Below are 19,103 nucleotides of genomic sequence, written 5' to 3'. Positions count from 1 at the left end.
GACTTGATCTATGCAGCAGTACATGCAATGAGAGCCACCATCACCGATAGGGATTTGCGGATAGTGAGGTTCTTCCGGTGATGAAAGGATAGTCCTCACGGAGATCAACAACAATAGGGGTGTACTACCAAAACATATATGGAATGTAGCTTCCAAAGAGATTTTGTAAAACCCTGGTTGGAATGGATCCCATGTAAAATTCTCCAAGCTAGAGTTCGTTGGAATGGTCTTGAAGGGCCTAGCCTTTGTTAGTGCCCTCAACTTTAAGATGTTCTCAAAAAAAGCCAAAGAGCATGTCTTATGGAATACAAAAATGGCACTCACAAGATGGCCGATATACTCCTTCAATGGCGAGTCCTACACCCTTCCTTGGCTACCAGATCCGCCACCTTGTCTAGATGAAAATTCATCTATATAGACAATGTCATGCATCACACAAGTTCAGTGTCAGACTCACTATGTCAAACTCACTATGCATGAAGTGTGGTAAAGATATATACATTGGATTTGCGTCAAAATTTACCAGTAAGGGCCTCTAGGGCATCGGGAGTGTACACATCAAATTTTACCTGGATCGGACCCCCAAAGGTTCCTTGGCCGGAGGCTCCCGTCTGCAGATCCGTAGGGCCTCTAGGGGCCTCTAGGGCATCGAGAGTGTGCACATCAAATTTTGCCAGGATTGAGCCCCCAAAGCTGCCCTGGCCGGAGGCTCACGTCTGGGGGCTTGAATCTGCATTGGGAGTGTGCACATCAAATTTTTTCAAGAGCCCCCAAAGCTGCCCTAGCCGAAGACTCATGTTTGGGGGCTTGAATCTACATCGGGAGTATGCACATCAAATTTTTTCAAGATCGAGCACCCAAAGCTACCTTGGCCAGAGGCTCGCGTTTGGGGGCCTGAATTTGCTTCCCTGGCCAAAGGCTCACATTGCAGATTTAGGCCCCTAGACACGAGCCTCCGGCCAGGGCAGCTTTGGGAGCCCGATCCCAACAAAATTTGATATGCATACTCCCTAGGTGCAAAATTTAATGTGCATACTCTCGATACCCTAGGGAGTGTGCACATCAAATTTTGACGGGATCAGGTCCCTAAGGCTGCCCTGGCCGGAGACTCGCGATCCCAATAAAATTTGATGTACACACTCGCGATGCCCTAGAGGCCCTACTGGTAAATTTTGATACAAATCTGATAACATTACCTTCTATGCATCATCTATATGTTGCTATAGTGGACCATCCAAGTCTGCTCCTGCAACTAGGCCACCCTCGTCTCTCTCTTGGGAAGGTATTGCGTAGTCGGGTCGAGGTCCAAACATTCTTTCTTGCAACCGCTCAAACTCCTCATCTGAGATCTCATACTGTGGCGTTGCATTCTCAATCTGCTCTTGGATGCTCACAATGGCAGAGATGTCATCGACACTCGTGCCATCATATCGAGCCACCTCATCAACGTGTTGGTGCATCTTGTATATCAAAATCTATAAAATCATTAGGCGCATCATGCATCATGATACAATATAGCTCTTCCCTTAGCTCCAAAATTTCTAGTACGTCCTGCATAAGTAAATATTCTATCCCCTCGATGATGATAGCATGGAGAGAAGCAAGGGGTAGCTCATCGCTTGTCGGCATCTCAACAAGGCAAGGAGGTGGGTGCACAAGGGCTAAGCTTTGTGCTATCTCTACTCTCGAATTGAGTGTGTGATCTCTTGGAGCCCCAAGAGGAACTCCAAGGAAAAGGGAATTCTCTTGCAAGAAAATCTATCTTGTAACATCAACAAGCTTGTTTATTATGTTTCATATGATCACAATGAAGAAAAGAACACTAGGCACAACAAATCTTCATACAGCATCATGTAGATCTCCCACGGATTTGATAGAATCAACCATATTGTTCAATATCTTCATAGAATCCATCAATAGAACAAAGAAAGCAAAGGAATACACCATCTTTGAATGGAAATACATCACATAGTATTCATCTTCAATATCTTCATAGTCTTCTCTCTCAATCTCTCATATACAATCACTTTGTTTGAGTAAAATTGGCTATCTCTGACTCTCTCTCTCTCACTCCATCAATAATACATCATATCCTCACTACAATCTCTCAGAATCACCCTCAGTAATCCTTCTTAGGTCGTGGATACCCCTCCCAAGAGGTATGTCTGATATGAAGAGTCACCAGAGCCACTACAGTGTCCTTTCATAGCTCACTACTGTCACTTCACTCTAGTCTTCACTTGAGTCTTCAGCAGCTACTTCTTCCACTTCTTTTAGCTCTTTTGCACTTGTATTCACCTCTTTCCAAGGCTAGAAAACTTTCCCAAGCTACACTCTCATCCATCAGAACACATACAGAAGCATACAGAATAGTCACAGAACAGTACCAAAACAGCTACAGTACAGAACAGAACAGAGACAAAAGCTCTACAGAAGACCTACAGAAGGTTACAGAAGGTCATCAAAACCACATAACTCATTCTCAAACCATTCCAAACTCTCACAAACCATTCAATAAGCTTTCACAATATCTCAATCTTCATCAATCAATACTCCATCTCTCCTTACAGAAGAAAATTAGAACAAAACAGAGCAAAACAGAAGGTATACAGAACCAATCAGAACCTATCAGAACATCACAGAACCACCAATAAACATCATGAACTTCCAAAACTCAATCAATATCATCCAAAACACTCTCAAACCACTTCTAAATCAATCAATCATCTCATAAAATCAACCATCCAGCTCTCAAAAACAACAAAAATCAGCCAAAAAACAAGTCATTTCAACACTCAACATATCCCCACACTTAATAAGGAAGCGTCCTCACGACCCAGGAAAAAGGGAATACAAGTGCATTTGAAATCGCAACTTTGATCTTCAATTATCTTTTCTCAAAAAGAATCCATCCACCATGACCCCAACTTCTAACTTGTTTCTGATATAAAAATACAAAGAAAGGAAAACCCGTTATACATTAACACTTGTTATCAAACTAAAAAATCACAACAAATTTGTAAAGGATATAAGAGTTTTCTTCTTCTTCATCTGCATCAGCTTCAACTCTGCAACCACGACCCCATAACCACAATTCTCCAAAATGTAGCTCGCACACGAAATCCAATCCAATAGGAAACCACCACGTTCGTTTTACATAAATGAACTCACAACACAAACACTAATACAACACAACCATCTGAATGACTCCGTCAAAAAGAGAGATTTTCATTAAAAAGCATCCACCATACATTGGAAAGGTATCAATGAAGATGATCCCTCTTGAAAGATTGATGTTGTCGGAAACGATCCATAGACAAGGATTCATCTACAAAGGTTTTAGGAGGATTTTGAAAAAACTGAAGATAGCACATCCTTTCCAACAGGACCAGGTATCTGCTAGGCAAACAAAGGGCATGAAAATACAATATGTCCAGTTGTTGGGAATCAATGCTCACATTGACATTCTTGCACAACTTTGGAATAGGCTTGGAATCATTATGAGAGTGCCTATGCATATACGCCAAGTACCAAGCAAAGTGAGCAGTTAATCTCACTGAAGGATCTGCAGACTGTGAATACTGCTGAGCAAAATGAACATAGTTCTGATAAGCTTGACTGGCAGCTGTCCATTCTCCTGGAATTACTGGCCAATTGATCTGAGGTCCTGTAAGGGAATTATCCGAACTCCATCCCCTTCTTCTGGAAATCTGATTATCAAACCCATCACAATTACTAACCAACTGAGGTGGTTGAGATATAGAAGTGTTAGGAGAGGGTAGTGGAATAAGGAAAAGTGGATGAAGTGAGGGATAGGAAAAATCATAAAAGGAAGAAAAGGTTAAAGGAGGAGTGGCAGAAATTTGGAGGGAATCACTAAGGAAGGGTGTTAACTGATAAATAGGAAATGTGGAGGGTACATGAATGGATGGAGAAGAACAGGGTGGAGAAGGGAAAAATACCCTATCCTCAATAAAGAAACAGTATGTAAAAATGGAAATTTGAGGGAAAGATGAAGGTTGGAAAAGAAGGGGTAAAATAATTGTGGAATTAAACTGACAAAGGGAAAGATATAGAGCATAGCGGTGAGCCATTTTTTGGTAATAGAGGAGGGTAGGAACAGAAGGTCCTAAGAGAGATCGTCTATGATAGGCATCAAAGAAGGTAGCATCAAACGGATTATGTTTTGAAAGATAGGCTAAGAGATCCATCCACAGTTGATTAGTACTCTGGGCAGAGGTAGGAGCTATGTTTTGTCTTTGATTCAGGATCACAGAATCAATCATGGGATGCCACGAATTATCATGACAATTAACCACTTTGGAGGAGTAACTCTGTAACATATCAGCTATGCGCAACTCCAAATGGTTGACATACAAAACAGCCTGTAAGACCACATCCCCCACATACCATGCCATATCCACCTCATCTGAAATTAACAAGTCTCCTCGTAGATACATGTATGACATCAACATGGTATCTGGCGTGACAGAATCTTCAAACACCATTCTTACTACCTCTGTCAGCAGACCAAGCCCCACTCTATCCATCCTCTGGAAGAGGTAAATCCATCGTGGAAAGCTTCATGTAGAAGACCAACTTCTGTAAGTGGTAGTGGACAAAGAAAGAATGGTCTAGTAGAACATATTCCTGAAACTGCTCAAAGATAGACCATAACAAGTCCATTCTGGACTGCAATCTTTTCACTTTATCTTGGAATAGAGGACACAAAGTAGCCTATCTTTGAAGAGCAGCCAAGTCCTGCTGTGAAAGAGAAGGAAGCAATGGCACATTAGGGCTTGGAGGAACAGAGCGTGACTGTGCCAGTTGATCGTGCAACTGCTTGATTTGGGAGGCTTGGGATGCCACTGTGTCATTAGCAATCTGTAAAGCTGAAAGTTTGTCATCTAAGATAGCTTGGAACTCCTGTGCTTCGCTGGACATCCTCTCCTTCTCCTCTGAAAGGCTAGTAACCTGTGATTGAGTCTCTAGTAACTGGATCTTCAAAGAAGAGATCTCATCGCTTTGGGTGGCAACCAGTTGGGTTTGCTATTCCATTTGCTTAAATAAATCTGCTAGGGTATCCTTAGCGGAAGCTAACTCGGATGTTGCCTTATGCAACTGGTCCTTAGACTGCATGAGTTCTTCATAAAAAGACGCGTACAGCTGTTGAACACAGGCTGTCTCACTGACAATTCAATGGAGCTCTGAATATCTTTACAGAGGAAAGGAATTGCATCTCCTGAGACTAGACTGTTCAGGGAGGGAACTGATATGTCCAAGGATCCTTCTCGATGTGCTCTGAACAGGTTATTACAAGTGAGATACCTAGGGAGATCACTGCCAGAGGTAGCAGGGATGGGCACTGAAGGAAGTACTGAAGGAGCTTTATCCGCTACCCGCTTCAAGCGTTTGCGTTGTATGACCAGGGGAGGCGGAGAATCATCATCCTCTATGTTAATAGGTTCTGACTCATCTGAAGGTGGAGGAGGAGGTACGGGATCTGATGGAGGAGGTGGAGGCACAGTCTTCTGTAAACCGGAATAGGTCAAGAAGGCAGACAAATAGGATCCATATGTGACATTGGTAACATTACCCCTGGTGACTTTGACGAAATGTTGATCCATTTTAGTGAGGAGGTAAGTGCTCCAATCAATAGCAACTCCTTTCAACACCATCCTGGAAGCTGTGAAAAGCTCTTTGGACAAGTACTAGGATGGCGTTTTGGCAGGCATAAACCTATCCTGGAGAAACTGACAAATCATCTTCCATACGGGATCAGTGATCATAGAAAAGGAAACTCCTGAAGAGTTGATCACCTTCTTAACATCCAGCATTTCCCTTGTTTGCTTTTGCAACAGCTTCAGAATCTCTTCATTAGAGAAAAGCTGACGAGTGGTAACAAAAGGTTCACCTTTGGAGGGAAGAGACAGAGCCTTCCCCAGGCCGCGAGGTGTCAAAGTCATAGAAATTCCCTGGACTAGTCCTGTCTTCTTGCTGTAAGAGGCCAGAAACTCATCACATAACGACGGATCCTCGGGAAGCAACGAAAAAGAAGTAGCCACAAAAGCAGCGAGTCCCGCCTTCATGAGAGGCTCAAAAGTAAGTAGGGAAGAGTAATCCCTACTAACTAGTGGGATGTACTGGATAGGGGGAGGAGCATGAGAAGGCGCCATTCAGATGGTTACACACACACCACAAACACATACAATCAAGGAGAATGCCTGCAAAGCAATCAGACAAAAATCCAATGATAAGAGAACAACCGAAACAATAAAACGTGACTCGACCAACTAACCCCAAACAAACCACAACCTAGAAAAAATTCGACATGACCTCGAGAGATATGCGACTGAAAGCTTCATGCGATGCATCAGACAAACACCCAGAACCCCGTTGCAGGCAAGAAAAGAAAAAACTACATACCGTACCCTTAACCGTAACAAAGAAGTGGAACCAAAACAATACCACAGCCGACACATATCAAGACTACATCGTTGATAAACCAGTGATTGACCATGGAAAAAATTCGAATGACGGCGCATACCCATCCCACGAATCGGTTCGTTAAAAAGGGGAATTAAGTGCAGTGAGGGGGAATTAATGTAATGAAGGGTTTATTTTAAGAAATTATTAAGAAATGGGTGAATTTTTATTAAGTGATAAACCTTAGCAAGAAAACGGCGATTCCTTATTAGAAATTTAATTACCAATTATTATGTGAAAATGGTGCTTTAAGTCGAATCCCGGACTTCGATACCCAGACTGGGTCTCTAAATGCAAGTTCATTGATTACAAATTAAGGTGATGTGGAGCGCTTTTTTGCCAGCGCGTGCTCTTGTGACGGCTGGTTCATTTTAATTAAAAATTAAAGTGCCTCTGTAGCGCACTTAGCGCGTGCTAAGTGAACGGCGAGTTTATTTTAATTAAAAAGTATGTGTGTGTAGCACGAAGGCGCATGGAAACTGTGGGTGAATAAAGAGTTCATTTTAACAATTAAGTTGTGATTAAGGGAGAAATGAAAATAAATAAAGCACATAAAATAAATACCTGGAAGGGGTGTGTATGTAATGGCCTAAATGCGCACGGAAGAGTCCCCCAAAAGAAGTGAATCCAGTAAAGGAAAAGTAAAGACCACTGACGAAACAACAAAGACAACACCTTAGTGGGATTGTTGATTTGAAATGAATTTGTAAGGTGTTATGGTGGATGGGAGTGGGGTTATATTTTTAGGTGTGTTTGTTTTGGTTTTATAGTGTGGTTTCGTTTATTTGTTTGTTTTTTTTTAGTTGTTATTATTTAGGGTTTGTTTTTGTGTTTTTTTTGTTTTTTGTGTTTTTTTTTTGTTGTGTGTTTTTTTTTGTTAAAGAATAATAATAATAAAAGCAAGAGATATAGCACATGAATATGTGATGAAGGGAAAAAATGAAAATTCAGCCATAGAGGAAATATCCACAATTTAGGGTATGAAAATAAGATGGGGATGTTGATGGTTAATTGTTATTTGTTGGTTTTGTTTTTTTTTTAAAATAGGGGTTCCATGTATGAAAATGTTTTAAAGTGAAAAATAAATGGAAAAAGGTCAAAGGGGGTGAGTGGAATTTTTTAGAATTTTTAAAAAAAATTTGGGTATTTTTTACTAATTTTAAATGAATTTTTGACATTTGTTGGTAATTTTTGGGATAAATTAGGAAATATTTAATTTTCAGAAATTTTGGGGTTGGAAATTTCCAGCTGACAAATTTCCAAAAATTGGCAAAAAGCAAAGGGAATTTTTAGAAATTTTTCAGAATTTTTAGGAGGTGGAAATTAATTTATAAATTAAGTAAATCAGTTAAATCAGGAAAATCAGCTTAGTCTGGTAAGTAAGGTCAAATTAAGTCAGCTAAGTCCTGTTAGTCTGTGGAAGTCATGTAAGTCAAACTAAGGCAAGTCGGGTTAGTCAAATGGAACTAGGTTAGTCTAGGTGAAGTCAGATAAGTCAGTGAGGGGGACTAAGTCAGTGGAGACTAACCTAAAGGGGGTTAGTGGAACTAAGCTAGGGGTAGGGTTAGGGTTAGGGTTAGGGTTAGGGTTAGGGGAGGGTTAGGGTGACTAACCTAACTAGGGTTAGTGGGGTGGGGTTAGGGTTAGGGTTAGGGTTAGGGTGACTAACCTAACTAGGGTTAGTGGGGTGGGGTTAGGGTTAGGGTTACTAACCTAACTAGGGTTAGTGGGGTGGGGTTAGGGTTAGGGTGACTAACCTAACTAGGGTTAGTGGGGTGGGGTTAGGGTTAGGGTTAGGGTTAGGGTTAGGATGACTAACCTAACTAGGGTTAGTGGGAACTAACCTAACTAGGGTTAGTGGGGTGGGGTTAGCGTTAGGGTGACTAACCTAACTAGGGTTAGTGGGGTGGGGTTAGGGTTAGGGTGACTAACCTAACTAGGGTTAGTGGGAACTAACCTAACTAGGGTTAGGGGGAACTAAAGTAAGGTTAATTAACTTCATTAAGGTTAATTCAACTAAGGGGGGTTAGTTAACTAAATGAAGGTTAGGGGAACTAACCTGAGTGGCAGTTAGGAAGAGGAGGAGGAGGAGGAGTAGGAGGAGGAGGGGAGGGAGAAGTGGCAGCGGCAGCGACTTCGGCGGAGGCGGCGGTGAGATGGCTAGCGGAGTCGCGGCTGGCGGACTTCGGGACCCAGGCGGCGAGATGGCATAACTCGGGCAGCGGCTTCTGTACCCAGACAGCCACGTGGTGGGGAGCGGCGCCACGTGAAGGGTGGAGGGGGGAGAGGAGGGAGGGAGAAGGAAGAGGAGGAGGAGGAGGAGGAGGGGAGGAAGAGGAGGAAGAAAGGGAGGAGAAAGGGAGGTTGATGGAGGGAGGCGCAGGGGAGAAGGTAGGAAGGAGGCGGAGGAAGGAGGGGAGGAGGGAGAGAGAAGGAGGGGAGGAAAGAAGGCGTGGGGGTGGGAGAAGGAGGGGAGGTGGCGTGCAGATGGGGGAGATGGGGGAGAGAGAAAGAGGGCAGAGGAAGAAGAAGAGAGAGAGAGAGGGAAAGAGAGAGAGGGGAAGGGTAGTTGGGGGGGGGGGGGGGGGGTCCGTTGGGGGAAGGGGAGGGTGAGAGAAAGAAAAAAAATATTTAAAAATTAATTAATTAATTAATTAAGTTTAAAAAAAAGGAAAACAAAAGAAGAGGTGAGACGCCCCTGTCCCGCGCGCATGCGCGGGGCAGGGGTAAAAACATTTGCGGTGACGGGAGTGAAAGGACGCTAGGATGCAGGGACGGAGCATGCGGACACAACCGGGGCATGTTAAGACGCGTAAAATGGAAAAAAGGCGCGTTCACGCGCGGGATGGAGCGCATAAATACTCATAAAAATAAAGAAAAATTAATAACTCCCAATCCGGACGTCAAAACGAAATAGCGTAAAAACAAAAAGTGGGTAGGACGACAGGGGGAAAACAAGGAAAATATGTGACGGAGGTTCCGAGGGGTAAAGGGCGGTCACGTGCAAAAAACACAAAAACCGGATCAAAAAATGCAATTAAAATTAATATCAAAAAATCCGTGCATCGGAATGAGGTGCAGAAAAAAGGAAAACTGTGCAGAAAGATGTGCCCGACAATCCTATCACATCAAAACATAGTTCCGACAGAGATAAGACGCGTTCACGTGGGAAAAACCCAAAAAACAAACCCGAAAATGGGATCGAAAATTAATATTGGACGAACCATTCACCGGAATGACATGCAGTAAGAAGGAAAAATGGCTGCAGGAAGGAGTGGCACAGGGTTATCACATTAAACTGCAGTTCAGGTGGAAGTAGGAGGGGTTCACATGCGAAAAACTCCAAAAAGACGCCCGAAAACGCATTTAAAAATTAATAAGTAAAGATCCGGAAGTCGAAAAAGGGTGGAGGAAAAAGGAAAAAGGTAGGGGAAGACACAGGGGACACGGCTGTCAAATCAAAGTGGAAGTCCGATGCAAACAGTGCAGGTTCACATGGAAAAATGTCAAAAAGACGCACGAAAAAGTCATAAAAAATCGGAAAATTAATAATGGACAAACCGTGTATCGGAATGACTCAGAGTAAAAAGGAAAAATGTCAGGGGAAAAGTGCTTGGTAGGGCTATGACATCAGATCACGGTTCCGAAGCAAGAAAAGCATGTTCATATGAAAAACCGGCTAATTTGTACAAAATGCTTCAAAAATTAATAACGTGAAAACCGTACACCGAAACAGGGGTAGGTAAAAAGGAAAAATGGTCAGTTCAAAGAGAGGAACAGGGCTATAAGGTTGGATGTGGACTTTGGTGAACGTAGGATGCAGTCACATGGCAGGACCTCAAAATCAGGGAATGAAGGAAAATTGCAAGGGAACAGTCCCAAAGGGTGGGGGGAACAGAAACGGGTGGGTGGGAAGGGATCCCATTAGGGTAAAAGCAAGTCATGGCATACATACATGAGCAGGTTAAGGCATATGCAGAGGGGTAGGCAATGTAGACGCGTAGGGACGCATCCCCACACTTAAGACCTCAATGGATAGGGTTAACCGAGCAACAGGGACCTAGGACCATGCCACAGACCATCCACTAACGTCCCCACACTTAAAACATGACCATCACGGAGAAACAGAAGGTGTAGGGTTAGAAAAACTTGGTCCATTTTATCAAGAATCAAGGTTGAGTGTCGATAGCACGCCCTGTATTGTTGTCGGTTGCTGGAGGTACCAAGGCAGCTTCTTGGCACACGTCCGTCATGGCAGGGACCATGTGGCAGCACCCAGGGAGGTAGCTGATTGAAGAAATCGCAGGAAATTTGTTGTCGATGATGAGGAATGTTGCACTCAACTCACAGGCACTCAAATGGAATGAAAGAACTGTCACTCGCCCCAAGACTAATATCACTCAAGGAAGAATGATTGAAACCCATATCGCGTACCCGGTTGAGGAATCGACAAAGGGGGAATGGTGCAGAAGGAAGTATGCCAGGGTGCACAGGTGATGGTGCATTAGTGCGTCCAACCCGTCTGGCATAAGTGCAAGGAGGAAGGCAAGGGAGCCTTATAGTGCAATGTACAGAACAGGGTGACGTGTCCTGTGATGACAATAGAGACCCTTCCTGTGGGTGCATAAGGAAACGGGAACATACTTGACTCCAAGTATCGTAACGTCCCTCAATCTCACCTCTTGGTAATTGATTGAAGAAACTCCAGTCACACTCATCCCACCCTCTGTCTCACGCTCTGGTGATAAACACAGAAGGGCAGCCTTTTCCTGAAACCCGTTGATGTAATCCTCATGGTCACTTGTGCAAAGGTTGTATGCCTTTGTGCGCATTTGATGGTGCAACTATGCATCCCGCCCTGTGCTGGCATACGGTGCGAGAAGGAAGGCCAGGGAGCCTTATAGTGCAGTGCACAGAACAAATTGTGCTTTGTGCATTGAGAGGCCCATCCCGTGCGTGCAACACTTCATTCACACTTCTCACCTCTCATTTGATTTGAAGGGAAAAGACTGGTCTCTCGCCCCACCCTCTGTCTCACGCTCTATTGATAATTATAGAGGGCAACCATACTCACTTCCCCATCCGGTTAGGATGAAAGCTCACATCACTCAAGGAGTTGTCGATGAAGATCGCGTCGTCAGTTGTGTTGGACAGAAACATGTCGTCTGCTAGAGGACAGTTAGACACTCTGCAGAGAGACCCAGGACACAGCGTACCAAGGGAGGCAGCTTCGGAATTGGATCCTAGGGATATCAATCAATGAATCCACTTTCTGGACTGCTGGGTGTTGCCACCTTTTCCACAACCAACTTCTCGCCCAAGGGTGTTTGCCACCTTTTCTTGGAACGAGGCCTGCTATGACAGGGAATTGCTTCCTTTTCTCTCATAACAGTTTTGTTTTTCTTTTTTTTCTCTCTCTTTTTTTTTTCCCTATTCCTGAGGGTGTTTCCACCTTTTCTCGAAGAATAGGTCGGCATGACAGGGACCTTAGTCCTTTTCTCCCATGACCGATATGTATATTTTTCTTCTTTTTTTTTTTGAATTGAGCAAGGGAATGGTAGAAAGACCATTTGTCAGAACCAACCTCACCACTGTCGCTGGTGGAAAATAGAGGATAAGAGATCAAGGCTGGAGGGGGGATTTGAGGGGACAGAGGGTTGCGTCCACTTCATCAGGAGTGACTGAAGAACGGCTATCAGAAGTAGCATCATAAGAAGTACAGTGCCGCACTAATGAGGGAAAGGATCAAGTGACCGTAATTGTCAAGATCCCCAAGGAGGGAAGTACTTCTTCAGGCGATATCCATTAATCAGAAAGGGATCATCAGAGGCATCCAGGGTCTGCACTTGGACAGAGCCATTAGGGTTGACAACAAGTACCTTATAGGGGCCCATCCACCACTGTTGGAGCTTGCCAGGAAACTTGCCAAATCGTGAATCATAGGCTAGGACCAAATCACCTTCTTTGAACTCCTTGTGCTTGATGAAGCTATCATGGTAAGCCTTGCATCGAGCTTGCGTGGCTTCCATGCACTGTAGAGCCATCCTGCGAATTTCGTCCAAACATTCTAGGTGCAGGAGACGGCGTTGCAGTGAATCATCATCCCCCAAACGCTCTTTGATAGCCACTCTCAAAGAGGGTAATTCCAGTTCAACAGGGAAAACAGCTTCTGTACCATACACCAGCTGGAAAGGTGTCTGTCCTATTGTTGCTTTATGGGAGGTTCTGTACGCCCAGAGGGCCTCTGTAAGTCGATCATCCCAATCACGACGATGTGCGGCAATCATTCTTGTCAGAATCGAGCAGAGGATGCGATTGGTGACTTCGACTTGGCCGTTGGCTCTGGGGTAATAAGAAGTGGACTTGCGATAGCAGATCTTATACAACTCTGTCAATTCTTCCATGACTTTATTAAGGAAATGAGTGCCTCTGTCACTTACCAGCTCTAAGGGACTGCCAAAATGGGTGATGATATTCTCGTACATGAACAGGGCCACGTTGTTACCATCGTCCCGCTTTAGGACTTTAGCCTCACACCACTTTGTAACATAATCCGTACATACGAGGATGTATCGGTTCTGTTTCCTTCTGGTAGGAGGATTGATTGGACCTACGAAGTCGATGCCCCACTTCTCAAAAGGCTTCAAAGGAAGGATAGGTTATAGTGGCATGGCACTTGTCTTGGTGGGTTTCCCCATTCTCTGACAAACATCACATCGTTTACAGTAATCATAGGAATCCTTATGAATGGTAGGCCACCAATATCCTGCTAGCAGAGCCTTCCTGGCTGTAGCTTCTCCTGCAAAGTGACCTCCACATGGCTCGTCATGGCAAGCCTTCAGAACAATCCCAATCTCATTTCCTGCAACACATCTTCTGAGCACTTCATCTTTGCCTTTCTTGTATAGTGCGCCACCTAGCAGGGTGTAGGGGGCTGATTCTAACATGAGCTTCTTCCTTTCCCGACTAGAAATACCAGGAGGATACTGTTGGGTTGCCAGCAGATTGGCAATGTCTGCATACCAGGGAGTTACAGTTTCTACCAAGAATAGAGAAGCATCAGGGAGGTCTGGGTCATCCTGCTCCTCATCTGCAGTTTGTGGGATACGCGACAGATGATCAGCCAGAACATGGGAACGACCAGGCTTAGTAATCACCTCAAAGTCGAAATCCTGGAATAAAAGGAGCCACCTCATCATTCGTCCTTTCACATCTGCTTTGTTCATCAAGAAGGACAGGGCTTCATGATCCACATAAAATTTAAAGTGGGTGGACAGGAGGTAATGGCGAAACTTCTCTAGGGCAAACACCATTGCCAAGCACTCCAGCTCTGTCACTATATAGTTCTGTTCCCTATCAGGGACTTTTCGGCTTGCATAATAGATCGGTTGATCCAGCTTTGAGGAGCCCTTTTGGTAGAGAACTGCGCCTAAGCCTTCAATAGATGCATCAGTGTGTATGTGGAACTCTTTCGTCCAATCAGGAGGTTGCAAAATGGGTGCCTCAATCAGACACTGCTTCAGAGTGTGGAAGGCTTTGTCACATTCTTCCGTCCAAGTAAACTCTGCATCTTTCCTCAGAAGCTTGTGCAAGGAGGTTGCCTTTGTTGCAAAATGGGCTATGAACCTTCTGTAGTAACCCACATGGCCTAGGAATCCCCTCAACTGTTTGAGTTTGGTGGGTGCTGTCAAAGCTGCAATCTTTTCGATCTTTGCAGGGTCTGTTGATATCCCTTGTGCAGAGACAATGTGGCCCAACAGAACTCCGGAAGAGACCCCAAAGATGCATTTGTCGGGGTTGAGGGAAATCCCATACTCCCGGCATCAGTCAAAGCATTGTTCCAGGTGTTCCCAGTGTTCACGGATCAAAGTATAGACACCAAAGTCATCCAAATATACCTCAATAAAGTCGTGTAGATGATTTTGAAATGTGGCCATCATGACTCGCTGGAAAGTAGCACGGGCATTGCAGAGCCCAAATGGCATCACTCGGTAAGCGTAGGTCCCCCATTCTGTGGTGAAGGTTGTTTTGGATTGGTCCTCTTCTGCAATTTGGACTTGGTTGTATCCGCTGAATCCATCCAGAAGGGAATAAAGCTCATGTCCTGCCACTGTGTCCAACAGTTGGTCTGTGAAAGAGATAGGAAAGTGATCCTTCTTTGTCTTGGAATTAAGCTTTCGGAAATCCACACATATTTGCAATTTGCCATTCTTCTTGGGTACAACCACGATGGGTGAAACCCATTCACTATTTGCCACTGGATAGATGAACTCGGCTTCCAGAAGCTTCAGTAACTCTGCTTTTACCAATGTGGAATAATTTGGATTCATTCGCCTCTGTCGTTGCCGTACGGGCTTGGCATCAGGCTCCAAGTCAATATGATGTTGACATATTGTGGGATCAATCCCTTTTAGGTCTTTATAGGACCATGCAAACACATCCAAATTTTCTTTCAACAAGTTGTACAAGGTTGACAACTCCTCTTCTGGGAGGCTGCTACCCACCTTCAAGTGGCGTTCAGTGCCATCTGCATCCACAAAGGTTAACTGCCTTTCACCTTCTACTTCATGGATGAAGGTCCCACGGACTGCTTCTCGATATAGATCCGACTCCTTCAAGGGAGTGGTGTCCTCTTCTGATGTCCCACTAGAACCAACTTCTTCTTTTGGTGGAGACTTAGGTTGTCCTTAAGATGTTGAAATGGGATTAGGGCCATTTCGGGTTTGGTTTCAAAATTAATTACCTCTTGGCTTGAAGACTCCTCTTCTGAAGATGACACATCCAAGAACGTCACATAACAGGGACCCTCTGATGCCCGTTGGGTTTGTGGGACTGGTGCTCATTGACACGGTGCATCATCATCATCTTTTCTTGGCAAAGATGGGTTAGGACGGCATGAGCCACTGCTGAAAGACGGCTTGTTCTTCTTAATCCATTTCTTATAAAGGTTTTGCATATGAGAAGATCCATTTACCAAACCAAATGGTACCATTCCCATTCTGTCCCATAGCTTGAGCTCGCCTGCTTCGGATACTTCTGAAACTTCTTCTCCAAATATATTCTCTTCACGTGGAATAGATTCTTCTGGCTCACTTTCATAACCTTCTTCGTCCATATCATATCCATCCTCTTCTGTCTCTGTCTCTGTCTCTACTTCTGTTTCTGTCTCTGTCTCTGTAGGAGCTCTGTAACAGAAGAACAGATTCTCTGTTTCCTCTCCTGCCTCTGCCTCTGTCTCTGTCTCTACTTCTGTTTCTGTCTCTGTCTCTGCTTCTATATCTGTCTCTGCTATGGCCATGTAACAGGGAGAGCAGTACATCCATGCTTCTATCTCACTGTCAGAAGTGATTTCAGAAGTCATTCTTGGTTCATGCAGGAAGTATTCACCCATTGATAATGGCTTTGCATCTTTTGGAAGTCGGCTTACAGTATCCACTGTTAAGGAACGTGCCACTGTTTTCTTGGGAAGGATCTGTTTGACAGCATCTTCGTCTGCTGATGTTCCATCTGTAGCCTCATTAGGGGAGTCAGAAGATAATTCCAAGGAGGTGGATCCATGTCCTTTTTGAGAACCATACAGTTTCAACACCACTTTGTTGGGTCCTCATCCCAAGGTCAAAGTTCCTTTGAACCAATCCGTCCTTGCTCTGGCTTCAAAAAGCCATGGTCTGCCCAGTAACAGAGGATAGGATGTACCATAAGAGTTTGGCTTCACCACCAAATAGGTTAGCCAATAATCTTTTCCAGCCACTGTAGTCTTCACATATGGGAGAATGCCCAAAGGCTTGATTCTACTTTGATCTGCCAGTCTGATGAGCCATTGGGTGGGTTGCACACCTTGTAGGCCTAGATCCTTCATTGTCACATCCGTCATAATGTTCATTGATGAACCACCATCAATCAGTGCATTTGCAATGAAGCAGCCTTCTATCCACGCGCCAGTCTCTGGAGTACCCGGATCTAGAAAGGCGTTAGCTACGTCCACTTCTTTGATAGGCTCTGGAGCTTTGTTGGACTTTGTCACTGTTGAGGGAGCAATCCTTAAACCACGTCTTTTTGTCAGTATACTTTTGAATCTTTTCCGGCAACTAGGAGACAACATCAATAATTGTCGGAATGTGAGGTTTGGTTTAAAGGTATCTAGATCTCTGACCAGATCATATTCCTTAATAGGATCCAATGGCTTCTCTAACCGATTAGGGAATGGGGCAACACCCATTTTTATTTTCCCTCTTTCTTCCAACAGAGGAATTACAGGAACTTCTTCTACCACTTGTGGCACTTCCTCCTCTTCTGTCTCCTGGACCTCTGATCCTGTCTCTGGAACTGTCTCTGTAACTCTCTGTGGCACTGTAGTGCTCTGTACGGCACTGTTAGGCTCTATTCTATTCTGTTCTTCTGGTGGAAGATTGAACTTCACTGTTCTGGCAGGAGGGTTATTTTCTTTCTAGATAGATGGTTCCTTCTTATTTGCACGTGTTATGGTAGCAACTTCCAATTCCACTAAATTGGAGGTAGGCTCTTGAGCCTTGGCCGGACTATCAGTAGCACTGTTTTTCACTGGGGCTGGGCTTGGACAGTCTTTTGCAGTGTGGCCTTCTCCTTTGCATCGACTCCATAAAGGCTTGTAATCCACTAACCTTCTGGGATTTGGACAATTTGGTGAGATGTGTCCCTTTTCTCCACATCTATAACACTCCACTTCTGTCCTCTGACCACCGCCAAACTGTCTTCCTCTGTAACTTTCGGAAGGAAATCTTCTGGGTCCGAAATTAGGACCAAACTCTCTAGGCTTGGGTCCAATATCATGTGTTGTCATTTTGGATTCCAACAAGTTGAATCTTGCGTCTTCTTCCTTCCTTCTCCTATCATGCATCTCCTTTAGACAGTAAATGTCCTCTGTATGGTTCTTCCGCAAACAATAGGAACAGAAGGCTCCAAGAATGGTTGGTTTTCGTGTGCATTCAGTGGCTAAATGGCCTGCTTGATGACACTTACCACACCAAGTATTTGATCGCATCACATCTCTTCTTGCTCCTGCAACATTGGATATGCTAGCGGTATTCACTTTCAGTGTCTGTAGCTATTCTGTAATCACATCCATCAACTCCTTTTTGATGTTTGCAACTGAGTTGGATAAGTAATCCTTCAAGTTTTCTCCTCCGGAGGTACTAGCAGGAGGGTTTTGAGGAGTCTCTGTAATCACTGCATAAACCGGTTGGGCTGGTACAGAGGGGTCTCTGTTCTGGTTCTGATTCAGAGCTCATGTTTGAACTGTTGGCTGTTGGCTCCAGTTGGTAGGATTCCACTGTTACTGCTGATTTGGCATGGAGGAAATTGGTTGGGACCATTGTTGTTGTGGTTGAACCACCATTTGAGGCATGGATTGTGGCCACTGTGGATTTGGTGCGCTGTACTGTGATACTGGGGGCATCTGCTGGTAAGGGTAGGGGACAGTCCCTGGGACTACATTTGGTGGGTACATCATTCCTGGCATCAGAGGAGGTAGGACTCCTCTTCTTGAATTCATCTTCAATCTAGCTTCCACTTCATCGTACAGTCTTGCACCTTCTGTTGCAGCTTGCAGTGTGGCTGGTCTTTGCAGCTCCACAAACTTACGGACTTCTAGTTGTAATCCTCTAAGAAACACCCCCTTCTGAATGCCATCATCTAGATTATGGTTAGTCCATCTCTTCAGGATGGATTCCATTCGTGAGACATAAGCTTCCACTCTTTCTCCAGAAGACTGACTTAGGTTCATAAATTCCTCTCGCATCCGCTCTTCAAAACCTTCACGCCTGAATTTAGTGAGGAAGGCCAACTTCAGGTCGTCCCATGTGCCAAAAGTTCCTACTGCTTGTCTCTCATACCACTGAAACGTCGTGCCCTTGAAAGTGGCGGGGAATATTGCTAACCAATGCTCAGGGGTTCTGGCATTATTAGCCACACATGCTACCATAAACTCTGCTACATGAAGATCGGGGTCTTCATTGTACTCTCCCTTAAAAACTGGCAATGGGACTACATTCGCTGGCCTGTCATCAATATTTCCAGGACGGATCTGGCTTGGAAGTGGACCTCCAGTAGGAGGAGAAAGGGCTTGATGTGCCATTGGGGCTTCTGTAAAGAGTTCCGCAAGGGCGTCAAAGGCGGCTTCTGCTGCGAGCTCGTTCTCAGCCTTGATTTTTGCTTTCTCTCTTCTCACGTACCTCCGGACTCGTTCTAACGCTTGCCTCTTTATTGCGTCATTCATCAGGGGTGTGGCTCCACTATGTTGTTAGTGCTCCACAGAGGGTTAACAGAAGGCTTCAGTCTCTGGAGGACTCTCTTGCCAACATTTCTTCTACTTCTTTCTTTTCAACGTCCCTGAATTCTGCTTTCATTCCACTGCACAAAGGAAGGTATTCGGTTCTGAAGGTGTCAAAATGCATACGTCTGAGCATTGTGGTGGTGCCATCATCATAGTAATGCCAGCTTCTAATAGTTTCAATAGTGTATGTTGTGAAAAACACTCTGTCTACCAACTTCCAGTGGGTTGCCAATTGAACAAACAGAAGATTATCAGTACACCAAGCATCCCATGTATCTTGCTGTTGAGCATCCACGAACAAATTCCA

The sequence above is a fragment of the Lygodium microphyllum genome, chromosome 4 (assembly GCF_053477565.2).
Source record: "Lygodium microphyllum isolate KBCC chromosome 4, Lygodium_microphyllum_v1.1.10, whole genome shotgun sequence".
NCBI classification, from domain to species: domain Eukaryota; kingdom Viridiplantae; phylum Streptophyta; class Polypodiopsida; order Schizaeales; family Lygodiaceae; genus Lygodium; species Lygodium microphyllum.
The sequence above is the reverse complement of the archived record's forward strand: the minus strand, read 5'-3'. Positions refer to the sequence as shown.